This window comes from Sciurus carolinensis, chromosome X (assembly GCF_902686445.1).
Source record: "Sciurus carolinensis chromosome X, mSciCar1.2, whole genome shotgun sequence".
Taxonomy (NCBI): domain Eukaryota; kingdom Metazoa; phylum Chordata; class Mammalia; order Rodentia; family Sciuridae; genus Sciurus; species Sciurus carolinensis.
This window is the reverse complement of record NC_062232.1, coordinates 39,417,782-39,431,956: the sequence shown is the minus strand read 5'-3', so window position 1 is coordinate 39,431,956 and position 14,175 is coordinate 39,417,782. Positions and strand designations below refer to the sequence as shown.

General features: G+C 36.5%; 1 protein-coding gene across 5 annotated transcripts in view; it reads left to right on the top strand.

Annotated features, from left to right (window-relative positions):
- Window positions 1-14,175, top strand: part of Znf41 (zinc finger protein 41) — a 63,973-nt gene that overhangs the window by 99 nt on the left and 49,699 nt on the right. The window contains exon 1 of one of the 5 annotated variants that reach the window (XM_047536722.1): window positions 196-519. The exons of 3 other annotated variants lie outside the window; for them this stretch is intronic. The gene's annotated coding sequence lies outside the window, so the exon portion shown is untranslated. Of the gene's footprint in view, window positions 1-195; window positions 520-652; window positions 741-14,175 lie in introns of those variants that run through there. One more of the 5 variants, XM_047536721.1, reaches the window with a different exon arrangement.

Sequence of the window (14,175 nt, the reverse complement as noted above, 5' to 3'; positions counted from 1 at the left end):
GTGGGCTCGGAAGGGCGCCAAGTTTCGGTTACCCTGCAAGGGCTGCCGGGTTCCACAGTGAAGTGTGGTGGGGCGGGGGCGGGGGCTGGAGAGGGGCGGGTCAGCCTCCGGACCCGCCGAGGGGAGGGGAGGAGGTGGTGCGAGACGACGCTTAAAGGAGCCTAGGCTTCTGGTGTGTGGGGGGGACGACTGAAGGTGTTGGTACCCTGAGGGCTAAGGCAAAGTGCCGGGCTGCAAGGGTCTCTGAGGCAATTAACTCCTATAGGCTGCGGAGTAGGGAAGAGAAGCCCACTGGTACAGTCCACGGTCTATCGCTTTGGCCCCGACAAATTACACTGGGAAAACAGGGTGGGAAAGCGCGGCCTCCGCAGCCGAAATGACCAGTCTTCCAAGATGGCGGCTCCCGTAGAGGCAATCCCAAGGGGACAGCCATGTTCCTTGCTTGACAAAAATCACTGAAGAAAATTGGAAAGCCCGCCTCTCCTCTGACACTCACGCGCACTCACGCACTGATGCCGAGTAAGTGCACCAGGTGTAATTGTGGCCAGCGACTGCTTCGAAGCTGACACTGAGCATGTGCAGTGCAAGTCCAGAAATTCAAGGGTCCCTCGAAAGAGTTTCAGGTCTTAAGACTGTAGGAGTGAGTTTAACAGGCAGATTGAAGACCAGTTAACACTGAGATGAGATTATTATAAGGGTGTTATGACCTGGATTTCCTGTCAATGATGGTACTCTGTAGGGTGAGTGATGGGGTTTCTGAGGCCCCTTATGGGGAGGTGCAGAGAGTGAGTGACTGGGGTTTGTAGCATGAGTGATGGGAACCCTGGCGTGAGTGATGCAGGAGTCTCTATGGTAAATAATGGGATGTCTATGACTGATGAGGAGTCCATAAGGAATCTCTGCAGATTGAGTGGTAGAGGTCATTGGGGTATGGAATTGGGTTTATTGGGTGGGTGGCTAAGATTTCTGTGGGATAACGGAATGTGTATTTGGGACTACTTAATGCGGGCCTATAGAATTAGATCCACAGCTTTTAGGGGTCAGTGACAGGTCTTTATGTCTGAGTTAAGGTCGTTTCACAAATCTACTCTTGACTTTGATTTTCCTTGTGTATCTTTGCTTTCTTTGTTACTAATTTTTGCCCCGTCTTCATTATTTTTCTTTGGGATTTTTCTTTGTTCTAATTTTTAAATTCCTAATTGGATGTTTACTCGTTACTATTTGATCATTTTCTTTTATAATTATAAGCATTACATTTATGAATTTTTCTCTAAGAACACTTCAGCTACATGTCACAAGTTTCGGTGTGTAGCATTTCCACCATAGCTTACTTCTAGTGTTTTCTCAGTTCTGTTTTGATTTCCTCTTTGATCCCTGTGTTATTTAGATACGAGATTTAAATTTCCCAACACTGTCATTTTTGTCACTGGTTTCTAAATTGTAGACAGAGACTGTCATTTGCATGGCCATTAGGTGCAGGGATGGATGTTTTAAGTTCAAAGCATACCACTGAATCATTTTCCAAAACTTTTGTAAAATTGGAATTCCCACCAGAAACATACAGAAGGGCTTACTCCAAGATCCTCTCTCAACTGAACATTGTTGCTTTTTATTTTCCCAATTTTGAGAGGCAAAGACAAATGTACCTAGTTTGCTTTGATGTGCATATTCCTGAAAACTGTTGTTTGAATATGTATTGAAATGTGTTTAAATTTTTTTTCACATCTTTTGCTTTTCTTTCCTTAAAGTGATTTGTCTTTCTTATTAATTTGTGATATATTTATCTTCTGCCATTTATCATAACTATATTTCTTTATCTCTGTATCTTGATTTTTGAAAGGTGTACTTAAGTATAATTAGAAAAATGTTAAACTTGATTTGATTAGATAAATCTATCTTTTTCCTTTTCAGGTTCTGAGTTTCTTGTGTAATAGTTCTCCTCATGTCATGCTTAAATAAATATATGGCCTAAAGTTACTTAAAATTTTTATTGTTATAATTTTTAAAGTTAAACTTTAACTGAAATTTATTCTGGTGTGTGGTAGGAAGTGAGATCAGTTTGTATTTTTAATTTGGATAACCAGTTTGCCAGCACCAATCATTAAATGAATACTTTTCTAACTCAGTTAAATGTTACTTCTGTCACACAAATTCCCAAATGTATATTGCTTTCTTTTTTTTCTTTTTCTAAAAAATGGTACTGGGATTGAACCCAGGGATGCTCTCTACTCCTGAGCTACATTCCCCAGGCCTTCTTTTTTTTTTTTTTTTTTTGAGACAAGTTGTCACTAAATTTCCCAGGCTGGCCTCTAACTTTTGATCCTCCTGCCTCAGCCTCCTGAGTCACTGGAATTACAGGCATACACCAACCTACCTAGCTATATTGTTTTATTTCTGAACTCTAATTTGTTCTCCTGACATATATATATTTACTCCTTTTTAAAAATTATATTGACTTTGGAAATAGTTTTGATGTCAAATAATGCTAGTGTTTCTCACTGTTCTTTTTTTGCTGTTTTATTTTTTGTTGTTGTTGTTGGTACTGGATTTTGAATCCAGGGGTGCTTTACCACTGAGCTACATCTCCAGCCCTTTTTATTTTTTATTTTGAAACAAGGTTTTGCTAAATTGCTTAGGGCCTGACTAAATTGCTGAAGCTGGCCTTGAACTTGCAATCCTCCTGCATCAGCCTCCCAAATCACTGGGATTATAGGTATGCACCACTATACCCAGCTTTTGCTATTTTCCTTAATATCCTTGAGCAATTATTCTTCATAAGAATGTTAAAAATATTTCATTTAGTTTCAAAAATATTCATTAAAACTATAGCATTTTTAGTTTTAGGTTCAGCACCTTTTTTTTTAACTGTGAGTCAATAATTTTTTATTTTTTTATTAGAACATATCATAATTATACATAGTAATTTGGTTCATTCTGACAAAATTACACCTGCAAGGAGTTTGATTTCAAGCCCCATCCCCCTTTTCCCTCCCCTCCTCCCTCCCTCCTCCCTCCCCCTATTCTTCTTCCTCTACTCCATCAAACTTCCTTTTTTTCTACATATACAGAAAGGTAAAATTCCCTTTGGTATCTTTATATATGAATATGACATGATATTGTCAAATTCATTCCATTTATCTTTCCCTTTCCCATCTTTCCTCCCTCACTCTCATTCTCCTTCTACTCCACTATTCTTCCCTGTGTTTTTATGGTATATGATCCCCTCCCCAACAAACTTCTTTCAATTATTTTTCTTTAGCTTCCACATATGAGAGAAAACTTTTGACCCTCATTATCTGAGTCTGGCTTATTGCACTTAGCATGATGTTCTACAGTTCCATCCATTTACCAGAAAATGCCATTATTTCATTCTTCTTTGTGACTAAGTAAAACTCCATTGTGTATATATACCACATTTTCTTAATCCATTCATCTGTTGCTGGGCATCTGGGTTTATTCTGTAATTTGGCTATTGTGAATTATCTGGCACCTTTTAAAAAATGTATATTCTTAGATATTTTGCCTTTGTTTTTTTCATCATTGTGAAGAGCATATTTTTTCTATTTCCATAGAGAAAGTCTGTTGACTTTTACAATTTTCTTATCCAATCTAATTATCAAATTCTTTTTTTCTTTTTTGTCGGGGTCCAGCCCTAGCAGGGGTCGTAGTGGTCGCTGGTGATGGAGTAGGCGTCAGCGAGGTGGAGAACAAAGCAACACAAACTCAAGGAATGGATGCTATGTTCTAAATTTTATTTTTCCCAGCCAGCTTTTTATACATTAAAAGGTTGACAGTTACACATGTTTTTCCAGAACAGAAAAAGATCACAAGGAAAAATAACAAAAATATCTTTTATAATCATTACTAGACCAGGCAATGAACTATTCTAATTATTTTTAGTAATTGCTTACTCGTGATAACCTATAACTAAACAATAAGACATATTAATATTGCTTAACTAATCATAAAGGTTAAAGCAAGTTCAGCAGGGTTGAGTAAATGTCAGTTATGTGGCTACTGCTGTGGTTAATAAGTGCTAGACAGTTTAACAATAATATGACATCATCTTCTACTGTGTGAACTTAACATTGAGGAACTTTTTCTCCGGGGGATAGGTGGCCAATAATATTTACAGCAGTTAGTAAATCCTAATCTTTAAGAAATGGAATATCTTGCACTCTTGTATGTATACTTTCAAACCAGATTATAACATGTCCTGATTTTACATCTAAATATTCCGTGGGAGAAAAAGGAGGGTCTAAATCCAGGGGCTTAAAAGGCATCCCTCTGTAAGGATGTCATGGCTTTCCATTAATTGAATAAGCATTGTCATAAGGTGTTTTAACTGCAGGAACTCTATTTTCTTTATTTCTTCTGTTCCTATTAATCATTCCTGATGGGGTTGGAGTTATTCACTTACATACTTCAGGTCATCTGAGAGTAGTCAACAGGGGATTGGCAGCTAGAATCTATTTTTGTATTTTCTCATAATGTTCTTGGTTACTCAAAGTTTCATTACAAATGACTAAATCTGAAATCACTGTTCCATTAGAAGTCTGGTTTTTATGTTTTAATCCTGGTTCTGTTAAGACCCCTGTTTTCAGGGAAAACACATAAAATATTAATAGTAAACCTACACATATTAAGCAAGCAAGGAAGGAAAGTCCGCAACTGAATTCCCAATACGATGAGACTTTGCAAACACCTTTATTACTCAGCAGAATCCTTGTCAAGCACTGAAGGGAATTGCAGGTGGCGTAACACTTTTTCTTTTTTAGTTGTTGATGGACCTTTATATTATTCATTTATTTATATGTGGTGCTGAGAATCAAACCCAGTGCCTTCCACCTGTAAGGCACGCAAAGTGCTTTACCACTGAGCCACAACCTCAGCCCTGTCAAATTCTTATATGAGATGTAGTTGCTTTTTATACTGTCTTAATTTTCCTAGATAGCATATCACATCAAATTAAAAATGATACTATTCCTTTCAAATATTTATTTTGATCATCTTGTCTTCTATTCCATTAACTGTGGCTTTCAGAACAATGTTGAGTAATACTTGATAGAGGGTATCACTATCTAGTCGCTAATGTTAATGAAAAAACTTGAGCGTTTCATTTTTAAAAACTATTTTTAGTTGTAGGTGGACACAATACCTTTATTTTAGTTATTTGTTTTTACGCAGTGCTGAGGATCGAACTCAGTGCCTCACACGTGCTAGGCAAGCACTGTACCACTGAGCTATAGCCTCAGCCCACTTGAGCATTTTTATTTGAGAGTGAAAGGTGTTTGTTTATTTATTTATTCATTCATTCATTTAACAGATGTTTATTGAGTACTTACCTCATGCCAGATAATGAGTTTGCAACCATGCTTGGCCTCTTACTAAATGATGTTTTTGCCCAAACAACTTTATTGATACCATTCACCTATCATCAAATTTGCCCATTTAAACCTACAGTTTTAGTATTTTCATAGAAATATGCAACCATCACCACAGTCTAATTTCAAAATAGTTTCTTTCCCCCAAAGGATACATTGTATCCATTAGTATTCATTCCATATTTTCACCCCTAAAGCCCAGCCACAGAAAACCATTAATTTACTTCCTGGCTCTGTAAGTTTTGTCTATTTTAGACATTTCATATAAATCAAATAATAATATATGTGGTCTTTTATGACTGTTCTTTCACTTAGCATATTGTTTTCAAGGTTCATCCATGTTATAGGATGTATCAGTACTTTATTCATTTTATTAATTTTTATTATAGTAAGAACACTTAAAATGAAATCTACTGAAATCTACCTTCTTGTAAAATTTTAAGTGCACTATACAATATTGTTAACTATAGGGACAATGTTGTACAGCAAGTCTTCAGAACTTATTCATCTTGTGTAACTGAATCTTTATACCCATTACTATTATTTGAATATGGTTTGAGTGTATTCCCCAAAGGTGATGGAATCTTGTTCCTCAGTGTGGTGGTATTGAGATGGTGGAAACTTTAGGAAGTGGGGACTAGTGAAAGGTGGCTAGATCATTAAGAGGGTACTACCCTCAGAAAGAGTTAATGTAGTTCTTGAGGGACCTCAGTTCCCATAAGAACAAGTTGTTATGAAAGATCAAGCCTGCGCCCTGAATCCCTCTGGCTTCCTGTCTCACCCTGTGATCTCTTCTGCATGGACTCACACCATTGTGATGCCATCTTCCATGAGGCCCTCACCAGAGGCCAAACTGATGGAGCCACCTTGAACTTTCAAGCCTCCAAAACTGAGCCAAATAAACCTTTTTTTTTATGTTACCCAGACTTGGCTATTTTTTTTAATCACAACAGAAAATGGACTAAGACACCTGTTGAACAGCCACTCCCTATTTTTTCTTCCTTTCCACTCCTGACAACCACCATTCTACTATCTGTTTTCATGAGTTTGACTATTTTAGAAGTACAGTCTCCCTTGGTATCTGGGAGATTGGTTCTAAGACCTCCTGAAGGTACCAACATCCTGAGATGCCCAAGTCCCTTATTGTTTTAGTCACCTTTTTCACTGCTGTGTCTAAAGGACCCAACTATAACAATTGTAGAGGAGAAAAGGTTTATTTAGGAGCTCACGGTTTCAGAGGTCTTGGTCCGCAAAAGGCCAGCTCCATTCCTCAGGGCTCAAGGTGAAGCAGAACATCATGGTGGAAGAGTATGGCAGAGGGAAGCAGCTCACATGGTGGTCAGGAAGCAGAGAGAAAGAGATTCTGCTCTCCAGATATAAATATGTACCCCATAGCCACACCCCCAATGAACCACTTCTTCCAGCCACACCTTACTTGCCTCCAGTTACCACTCACTTAATACCATCAGGGAGTAATTTACTGATTAGGTTAAGGCTATAACCCAATCATTTCTCCTTCAAACCTTCTTACATTGTCTCACACGTGAGCTTTTGGGGGACACCTCACATCCAAACCATAACACTTATATAAATTGCATAGTATTTGCATATAATGTTCACAGTCCTCCTGTATACTTTAAATCATCTCTAGCTTAAAATATCTAATACAATGTAAATGCTATTTAAAACTTTGTTATACTGTATTGTTTAAAAATAATGACAAGAAAACAATTCTGTACGTGTTCAGAATTGTTTCTACTTTTTACCTGTTATGAATAATGCTGCCCTGAGCATTTGTGTACAAATTTTATATAGACTTTTTTTTGGATGGATACCCAGGAATGAAATTTTTGGTGTAGGGGAGTGAGACAGAATTTTACATCTTCTCTTCTAGGATTTCTTTTTGCCTATTCTTGAGAATTAAATTGACATTAGACAAGCAGGGGGAAAGCATATAGATTTACTAAATATAAGTTTTACAAGGCGCAGGAACTTTCATGAAGAAATGAAGATCTATGTGAGTGTAAAAATATGTAACCAGGAATCCCAATATTATATATAATTATAATGCACCAATTAAAAAATGAAGACATGGTATGGGGATGTGACTCAATGATGGGGCACTTACCTAGCATGCAGAGGCCTTGGGGTCAATCCCCAGCACTGAAAAAAAAAAAAAAAAAAAAAAAAACTCAAACAAGCAGAGTCAAACTCTTTTATACTTTTATACTCTATTGGACAAAGAAAAAAATTGTAAAAAGTGATGAAATTATGTGGAGGCTTAAAACAATTATTTTAACAAAATCTACAGAATTCTCTGGGTCTCAACTTCTTGTCCTTATTGATAACAATGTTGTTTTCCTTTGGGTAAATTCCTAGTTTTTACATGGAAATTTTATCCCCTACTTTTTAAGAAACAGAATGAAGGTCAGAATTATCTTGCACCTGCTATTTTTCAAGTGACTTTAACTCAAAATAATCAATATGATGGAGAGGTGTATATGTGTTACATGTCTCTATGTGTGTATGCGTGTGTGTATGTTTTCTGAACCTCTGAACATGTATCAGCATGGGAGGCCAGAGTGGTATATTTTTAACGCTTTCACCAAATCACATGGCACCTCTATGTTTAACATTTTGAAGAACTGCCAAACTATTTTCCAAAATAGCTGTTCCAGTTTGTGTCCTACCAGCAACGTATGATGATTCCAATTTGTTGCATCCTAGTTAACACGTGTTATTGTCTTTTTTATTCTTGTCATTCTGCTAGGTGCGAAATGATGTCTCCTTATGATTTGATTTGCATTTCCCTAATGACTACTGATGCTGAGCATCTTTTCCTAATCTTAGGGCCATTTGTCTATTACCTTAAGATAAATTTCTGTCCAAATCATTTGTTTGTTTTAAAATTGGGTTATTTGTATTATTGAGCTGTAAGCATTCTTTAATATATTCTTGATAAAAGTCCCTTATCACGTATGCAATTTGTTTATATTTCCTGCTATTATGTGAGTGTCCTATCACCTTTTTTGTCCGCAGTCTTCAGGATGCATATATGCTAGGCATGTACCACTGAGCTATATCCCCAGTCCTTTTCATTTTTTTTTGAGACAGAGTCTTGATAAATTGCCTCAAAATTATGATCCTGTTGCCTCAGCCTTCCCAGTAGTGGGATTATAGGTATATACCATCACACCCAGCTCTTTTCACTTTCTCGATGGTGTCTTTGTAGTTTTTATATGTTCCTATTTTAATTTGTATTTTTATTAGGAATGACTTCTTAATTGTGTCAGACCTTTTAGATATTAATACCCTTATGGTTTGATCTCCTTAATTAATCATTTTATGATTTATATTGATAATGTAATGTGGATCTATCCTTGGCTTCCTGGAATAATTGTTTGGTAAAAAGGAAAATTTTTATAGTGAGTCTCAGTTGAATTTGAGTTAGTAATATTTTATTTAGAATTTTTGCCACCATAAGACAATTATTCATTGTTTTCTTGTTTTGTACCATATTTAACAATTGTTGGTATTAAGGTTATGCCAGCTTTTAATAGGAAATTGGGAAATTTTATCTTTATGTTAAAATGGCATAGACAAGACCAGGCACTCTGGTACATGACTGTAATCCCAGTGGCTCCAGAGTCTGAGGCAGGAGGATTGTGAGTTCAAAGTCAGCCTCAGCAACTTAGTGAGGCCCTAAGCAACTTAGTGAGACCCTGTCTCTAAATAAAACACAAAAAAGGGACTGGGGATGTGACTCGGTGGTTGAATGCCTCTGGGTTCAACCCCCAGTACCCCGCAAAATGGCATAGACATTATATTCTTTAAAGTTCAGCTATAAACACACTTAGAACTGTTTTTTTAAATGGTAAATTTTAATAAATTGTTCTCTAATTTCTGATCTTTGTAAATTTTTACTTTTGAGGAAATAATGATGATAGTATGTTTGCTAGGGATTTTATATTTTCATGGTACTGTACATAATGTTTCATTAATTTATTTTGATACTTCCCTACCTATGGCAATCAATCCTTTTTCATTCCTAAAATTGCCATGAATGTAGATAGATATAAGTGCATGTGTGTATGTGTGTAGGTTTTTTCTTTCTCTTTTATCTTCATCATACTTCCCACGAATATTTTGCTGTCTTTTCCTAATTTCTTAGGTATAATAGATTAACTTTGACTTTTCTTTTTAAATATTATAAACATTTCAAACTATCATATCCTTTAAATGTATCTTTAGCTATATCTCAGAATTTGATATGAGTTCTGTAATTTTGTTATAAAATTTCATCTTCAATCCTGATGTGTTCATAGTTTCTTTCTCCTTTCTCTCTCTCTCTTTATTTCTTTCTTTCCAGTGCTGGAGGTTAAAACCAGACTTTGTGCATGCTAGGCAAGCACTTTACCTCTGATCTATATTTTCAGCCCCATTTCTTAATTGAAATCTGGATTTGGTAGTTTGGTTATATTTTATTGTATGTTTCTGATTTTACAGAGTTGTAGTCAATATAGTCTGCCAAAATTCTAATTTTTAAAAGTTATCAAGATTTTTTTCTTTGAGTCCAAGTCACCTATTTTTAAAATGCTTGTAAACTATACCATGAGCCAGAGAAGACTGAAGTTGTCCCTTGGAACCCATGAGGGATTGGTTCCAGGACCCCCTGTAGATACCAAAATTTGTGGATGCAAAGTGCCTTATATAAAATATATAATGGTGCAGTGTTTGTGTATAATGTATACATATCCTCCAGTATACTTTCAGTCATCTTTAGATGACTTTTTTTTTTTTTTTTGGTACTGGGGATTGAACTCAGGGGCACTCAACCACGGAACCACATCCCAGTCCTATTTTGTATTTTATTTAGATGCAGGTTCTCACTGAGTTGCTTAGTGCCTCACCATTACTGAGGCTGGCTTATAACTCGCAATCCTCCTGCCTCAGCCTCCTGAGCTGCTGGGATTATAATCGTGCACCACTGCACCTGACTTTAGATGAGTTTTAATACCTGATACAATGGGAATGCTATGTAAATAGATATTATACTGGATTATACATGCTCAGTACAGACACAACCATTGTCAGCATAGCTATATAGTACATGTCAACAAGGTAGGATTTTCTTTCTTTTTACACTTACCGATTGCTTTTGTAATCCATATAACTCACCACTTCATTCACGTGGTTTCAGTACAGTGCTTAATATGCAAGAAATTCAAGTTTTACTTTTTGGTACTTTTTGGAATAAAAAAATGCTTTAAATCTACATTTGGTTGAATCTGGGATGCAGAGCCCACAGATATGGAGGAATAACTATTCATTAGGCACAATCAACTTATGTGTATTAAATCTAGTTTATTGATTATGTTTTTCAAATCCACTTTGGCTTTTTTGTCTACTGTTACATCATACTATAGAAAATATACAATAAAATTGCCTAACGTCATTATGACTTTTTAAAACTTTTTTGTTGTTGCAGTGCTGTGGATTGAACCTTGGGCCTTGTGCATGGTAGGCAAGTATCAAACTTTTTACTTTGAAATAATTATTAGATTGATAGGAAGTTTCAAACACAGTATAGAGAGATTATGTGAACCCTTTATCCAGTTTTCCCTAGTGGTTGCATTTTACAAAATCATATATAAAAATTTAGAATTTGACATTGTTACAAGTTATGTGCATAGTTCTATGTAATTTTGCTATGTGTGTAAATTTGCTTAATTACCCACCCAATCAAGATATAGTGACTATTACCCTTTTAGAGTCTACCCCCACACCATGTATAACCCCTACCAACAACCAGTCATTTGCTTTCTCTCTTCCTTTCCTTCCCTTCCTTCCTTCCTTCCTTCCTTCCTTCCTTCCTTCCTTCCTTCCTTCCTTCCTTCCTTCCTTTCCTCCTTTCCTCCTTTCCTTTCCTTTCCCTCCCTTCCTTCCTTCTTTCCTTTCTTCCTTTCTTTCTTTCTCCTTTCTTTTCTTTTCTCTTCCCTCCCTCCCTCCTTCCCTCTCTTTCTTTCTTTCTTTTCTTCTCTTTTTTTTCTTTCTTTCTTTTTTGGAACCAGGGTTTGAACTCAGGGGTGCTTAACCACTGAACCATGTCCCCAACCCTTTTTACTTTTTCTTTTTAGACAGGGTCTCACTGAGTTTCTTTGTGCCTTGATAAATTGTTGAGGCTGGCTTTGAACTCATGATCCTCCTGCCTCAGTCTCCCAAGCTGCTGGGATTACAGATGTGTACCACCATGCCTGGCTATTTGTTTTCTGTCTTTAAAATTTTGTCATTTTGAGAATGTTATATAAATTAAACTATACAGTATATGACCTTCCAATATTGTTTTTTTCACCCAGCAGGAGGCCCTCAAAAACCATCCACATTGTAGCTATTAACAATAGTTCATTTTTTTTATTGCTGAATAGTGTTTCATTTTACAGATATCTATAGTTTGTTTAACCATTCACCAATTCAGGTTCATTATGGTTATTTCCAGTTTGGGGCTGTTACAAATTATGTTGCTACAAATGATCCTGTATAGTTTTCTATGTATATATGAGATTTCATTTCTCTGGACTGAATGCCCAGACAATTACTAGGTCATGTCATAAATATTTTTCTTAAAGAAACTGCCAAACAATTTCGAGAGTGGCTGTACCACTTTGTATTCCTCCTGGCAATGTATGAGAGGTCTAGTTCCTTTGCATCCTCTCCAGCATTTGGTAAATACCAGCAGAGAAAAGAAAATGATATTTTGCAATTTAAAAGACACCAGTTCTAAACGTGTTTACAGCCTAACTTTATTTATTTATTTATTTAGGTACTGGACATTGAATCCAGGGTTACTCTAACACTGAGTTATATCCCTAGCCCTTTTATTTTTTATTTTGATACCAGATCTCACTTAATTGCCAAGAGTGGCCTCAAATTTGGGATCATCCTGCCTCAGCCTCCTGATTCACTTGGATTATAGTCTTGTGCCACCCCGATTCCCAGCTATTATTTTTTTATTTTATTTTATTGTTTTGTGCTTTTGAGGATTGAATCCAGGGCCTCACACATGATCTACCACTGAGTTCCAACTTTACATAAGATAATGTTGCTGAGTGTGGTGGTGCACACCTGTAATCTCAGCCATTTGGGAGACTGAGGCAGTAGGATCACAAGTTTTAAGCCAGCCTCAGTAATTTAGTTAGGCTCTAAGCAACTTAGTAAGACCCTGTCTCTAAATAAAAAGTTAAAAGGGCTGGGGATGTGGCTCAGTGGAAAAGTGTCCCTGGGCTCCACCCCTAGTACCAAAAACAAACAAGTCCTTCTTGCAATATAGCAACATTTAAGAAAGTATACACATTTTGCATGTTTATCTGATTTTGTTGTTTTTTTAGTACTGGGGATTGAACCTAGTGGAGCTTTGCCACTGAGCCACATCCCAAGTTCTTTTTATTTTTTATTTTGAGACAGGGTCTCACTAACTTGCTTACAGCTCACTAAATTGCTGAGGCTTACCTTGAACTTGTGATACATCTGCCCAAGCCTCCTGAGTTGCAGGGATTACAGGAGTGTGTCACTACGCCTGGTTAGCCTGATGATTTTCTAACAAACTGAACAAACCTGCATAGACACCACCTACAGGAAGAAATGTCCATAGTAACCCTCAAGAAGTCCCCTTGTGTTCCTTTCCAGCGTCCTCCTAAGAGGTACCAATGTCCTAATTTCTGCCAGCATAGATTAATTATTTTGTTTTTGAAATTTATATAAATGTAATCACACAGCAGTGCTTCATTACTCTTTTGGATATGATTTATTTGGCTCAACATAATGTTCGTGAGATGAGATTCATGTATGCTGTGTATAGCAATTTGTTCTTTCTCATTGCTATATAGTACTCCCTTGTATAATTACAGTTATACACTGCATATGACATTTTGGTCAATAATGGACTGCATATATGACAATGTATACCATATAGCCTAGGTTTGTATTAGGTTATACCATGTAGATTTTGGTAAGTACACTTTTTTTGGTACCAGGAATTGAACCCAGGGGCACTTACCACTGAGCAACATCCCCAGTCTTTTTTTTTATTTTTTATTTTGAAACAGGGTCTTGCTAAATTGCTTAGGGCCTCACTAAGTTGCTGAGGCTGGCCTTGAACTTATGATCCTCCTGTCTCAGCCCTCCTGAACCACTGGGATTGCAGGCATTTGCCACCATGCCTGGCTTTAAGTACACTCTTATAATATTACAACAGCATAATCAGCTAACACATGTCTCTCAGAATGTATTTCCATTGTTAAGTGATGCAGGACTGTATAGTACAGGTTGGCATTTGCATAATTTTCTTTTTTTTCTTTTTTCTTTTTTTTATTTATTTTTATTGTAAACAAATGGGATACATGTTGTTTCTGTTTGTACATGGAGTAACAGCATACCATTTGCGTAATCATACATTTATATAGGGTAATGATGTTTGATTCATTCCATTATTTTTTCCTTTCCCTGCACCCCTCCCACCTCTCTTTTCCCTCTATACAGTCCCTCCTTCCTCCATTCTTGCCCCTCTCCCACCCCTCATTATGTGTCATCATCCCTTTATCAGTGAGATCATTCTTCCTTTGGTTTTTTGAGATTGGCTTATCTCACTTAGCATGATAGTCTCCAATTTCATCCATTTGCCTGCAAATGCCATAATTTTATTATTCTTCATAGCTGAGTAATACTCCATTGTGTGTGTGTATGTATGTATGTGTATATATATATATATATATATATATATATATATATATACCAC